The sequence below is a fragment of the Ananas comosus genome, linkage group 4 (genome assembly GCF_001540865.1).
Source record: "Ananas comosus cultivar F153 linkage group 4, ASM154086v1, whole genome shotgun sequence".
NCBI classification, from domain to species: Eukaryota; Viridiplantae; Streptophyta; class Magnoliopsida; order Poales; family Bromeliaceae; genus Ananas; species Ananas comosus.
In genome coordinates this window covers 4,980,320-4,984,861 of record NC_033624.1, presented here as the reverse complement: position 1 = coordinate 4,984,861, position 4,542 = coordinate 4,980,320, and positions in this window count along the sequence as shown.

Sequence of the window (4,542 nt, the reverse complement as noted above, 5' to 3'; positions counted from 1 at the left end):
ATTTTTTTTTTCTCTCTTAAATTTCAATCTACTTTGTTTTTTTTTATTATAAAATATAAAATATATAAATAATTATTAAATAATTTAGATTGTTGGTATTAAATATAAATATTAATTTTATAAATTGAGCATTAAGATATAAATTGTATATTAAAAAATAAAAAAAAAATTATGGAGTTTAAGTTAATTTTATATTTGACGAAAGTTAATTGCGAGAATCACAAATAAAAATTTCTCTTTTCATTTCACTAACTATTGGGGGACCACGATAGCTACTAAAAATTATTTCACTAACTAATGGGGGACTACTATGCCTACTAAAAATTTTTTTTGTACTTATTGCACCATTTATTATTTTTCAATCCCTTAGACACGTGGTCATGTTTGGAATAATTAGTATAGGGTAATTTCATTCGTACCCTCAAAAGATTAGAAATATGATAGATAGCCTTACAAAATTAGTAATATCAAAGCAAACAAAAGAGAACAAGATGAGAAAATATTTAATAAAGTTGAAGAACTATTTCAAAATAGTTTATTATTGAGAGAGCTCCTTATATTTTTTATATTAGGAATGATAGCTCCATTTATTTAAAATTGTTTCGTAATTTGTTCATTAGATTTCATAATTGTTCTGAAATTGATTTTTATAACTAATTTTTGAGATTGAATTTTCAAATAACTATCCGCAGCATCGCGTGGTCCCTTAACTAGTTTATTTATAAACTTATGAATTGGGAACCAGAGGTTCCCTGTCGCGCCACGTGGCGGGAGGTGGGCAGGGGCGCGGGGCGGGCGGGCGTGGGCGCGGGGACACGGGGCGGGCGGGGCGCGAGGTGGGCTGGGGCGCGGGAAAAATCTTCAAAAGTATTGTTTGCAGTCCTTCGGCGGTCTTGTTGTATCCTAGAGGTGATTTACTAGTAACACGACAGCATACATGAGTGGGGACAAATATCACTTTAAAAAAGTGAATTTATACACCTCAAAATTATAATTTACTTGATTTTTATTCATATTCTCCAACAATAATTAGTTGATAGGAAGTACACAAAAATATTTGTACGGGCTCTAAGAAATTTCGTGGGTAATATGATAAAACTGCTTTCCTAGAAAAAGGAATCATCATTTAAAATAATAATTATGAGGATTTCAAAAGGAATAGAGCGAAACTGGTATTTCAAGAACAAAAAACCAATAATTAAAAAAAGCAGGGGATAATATCGAATATATCTTTTAAAATTTTAAAAATATCTAATATATATATAGAGCTGGTTAACCAAAATATGTTTATTGATTTTCATAATTTCTGAAAATTTCGATAATAGTTAGGAGTAAATAAGTAAAAGCCCATAAAAAATTACTAATAAATTTTCATTGGGTTACTTATAGACAACTAAACGGTATTCAAAAGTACATGTATATAAAAATAAGTACAATATTTACATTTCACATCCCAACAAGAATATACAATCTAATTGGAAATAGAATCCCATTACCTACAAGAAAGACAAAAATATTGATGGAATCTAGGTTATGTAGGATTCTTTCAACATAACCAATTGAAACATCGAGCAATAACAATACACTTCAAGAAAACTCAGATAACTGATCGTCCCTAGAGCAAGTGGCAAAGGACTTGATGGTTGGTATCCGAGACCCAAGTTCGAATCCTAGTTGATTCACATTTTCAGCTAAGTTTATTTCTAAATGAAATAAACGAAGCTGGTAGTATGCTATCTATCGCTCAAAAAAAAGAAAAAAAGAAAAAAAAGAAAACTTAGATAAGAAGCGGTTGTCCACTCAATAAATTTAAAAAGAAAAAAGAAAAAAAATCAGGATTTCACCAATAAGGCCCAAAAATAGAATCTTGGGGTGTAAGGAAAAAACAAAAGCAAAAAGAAAAAATAATAATAGGAATTAAATGCCATAATAATCTACAAGAAAAACAATGAACTGGATGAAATCAAAGCAAATCAAAATCATTCCTTTTCTATGACTCATTTAACACACCCTTGATATAATTAATCTACACAATTGGCTATAAAAAGGCCAGTAGCTAGGTTTGGCCCCTCCATGCACTCCACTCCTCATTGCTTCTTGAGCTCAGTATTGAGGAGTCTTTGAGGGGGTGGGGGAGTGCATAACCACACCTTTATACCAGCATTATGGGCGTCGCGGGGCGCGAGTGCGGTGTCCTCAAGTTGGTACACCCGGGTGGCTTTGTAGAGGTCCACCGCCGTCCCATGGCGGCGGCGTAGGTGATTGCACGGAATCCGAGGCACTCTGTCGCGGATCCCCGGGTGTTCAAGAACCCACGCCTGGTGCTCCGGCCTGACGCCCAACTCAACACCAGCGACGTGTTCTACATCGCACCGAACTGCACTCTCTACCGCCTTTTACGGGCCTCACATAGCATCGTCGAGTATTAACTCGACCTATCAGTATTTACGTAGTAATAAAAGAAAATGCTGCAGTGGGCTGAATCGTCATATTTATTTAATGTCGCTGGATGAGCTCCCTATGCTGGATAAGCACATGTTCTGTTTATGTTGATTCTGATAAGCTGAATCTGTTCTGAACTATTTTTCATCAGCTCTGAATTTTGGACTTATATACATGATAATTTGCCATAATATTAGGTGTAAAAAATGTCAAAATCTAAATCTAGCAAGGGTAACAACGAGTTATCTCTTCAAGGTCCACTGGAGCTTCTGCGGGAGTGTTAATTCAGTAGAATTGTTGAAAGAAGATTTTGCTAACTTCCGAAGTAAATTTTCCCAGTAATTTTACCTTGACCTCACAATATATGACAAGGAGAATTGAATTCTCTTTTGTTTTGAATATTCACAAGTTAAATTCAGCTTCCCACGCTAGCAAGAATCTTGAACACTTCAATTCATGGCATCCTTTTATTGAGTAGAGAAGCTATTTCAAAAGCCATATTTGAAAAGTTGTTATAAAGATGATCTTATCATTGGTAGGATCAAACTTGCATAAACACCACTATTTCCAAATCTTTGGTAAGGATCATTTACGAGTACTTGCCCTTTATTATGGTTTTGATTGACAACTGAGGCATGATCCTCTACAGCCGTGAGTAAAAATTTCACATAAGTTATCACACTACAAAGATAACCAGGTATGCACCAAACTCTTGTGCATAAAATTATAAAAAATATTAACTCCCTCAAAGATGCACTAGTAGGCTTCTTTTTTCATTTTAAATTTTCTCCAACAACTCCCCACCATAAGTTGAAAAAAAAAAAAAAAAAAAAAAAAAAACACACACACACTCATTTTAGCTTTTCAGCACAGTAGAAAACACCAGAATGTTCATTCATCATATACTGAGCAGAAACTTCAGGAACAGAGCACTTGTTCCAGTCAGATACCACATCTCACAAAATCCTCACCCTAGAAATGTAATATGTACAGACTGGCAAAGAAGATACAACAAGAAGCATAAAATTGTAGCACTATGAAGGCTATTTGATTTATAACCGAAAAATTTTACAGGCCGGAAAATTTTAAGTCCACCAAAAAGAGAGAGAGCCAAAGCAATTTAGAAGGCATTTGGATTGACGTAATTGTAAATCGATTGAAAATCAAATTTGGTGAGAATAAAAATGTTAGTCTTGCTATCAACTAACATAATGCCAAAAAGATTCACCTTCCAACTGTAGACTAGATTTTCTCTCTCTCTGTTTTTTTTTAAACAAAATATGGCTACAGATCAATTTCAAAGAAAATTTGCTCTCAAGAATTTAAACCCCATGATGGATGGCAAAAGACTAACATCTTCATGATGGACGGCAAGACTAACATTTCTAGTCACTTGACATATGGCCAAATTGCAATTTACTGAGACAAACACTCCCTCGGTGAAAAGAAGGGGTCGGGAATTTCTATTTAAATGCATTTAGAAAATTGCAATAATAGCATGGAGCCAACAAATTACAGAATCATATACAGCACCAGGCAGGGATTAGAATTAGCAGATAATAGGATATGTACAATTATTTGGTATTGAACATCCTACAGAAATAAAGTTGTAGAACTAACAGGATGAGCAAATAATCCAGCAAACATGAGATTAAGGGCCACTCAACACATTTCAGAATCAAAGAAATAGCACAACCACATAAAGATCAACAACATACAAATGAGTCAAGCTTATAACTAGGAAGGAGCACTGATATAAGCAGTTTACTAACCAACAGAAATACAACTTAAAATACGTATTCGTTAATTCATATATATATATATATATATATATATATATATAGTTTTCAACAATTTACAGGTAGTTCAGTCCTACTTTGGCACCCAAACTTATTTATACAATACTTGCGCCCTACAGCAATGGACTAGCTCTCTGCCTATCTCATACATTATATACAACTATCTGAAGAATGGATATACCTCTAGTAAAGGAAACTCCCCTACAACCATTGTGATTTTAATATAGTGCCCCTGAATTTTGAAAACCCAATATTTTACCGCACTGACTTATAAGCAACGTGATAGATCTCACTTAACAGA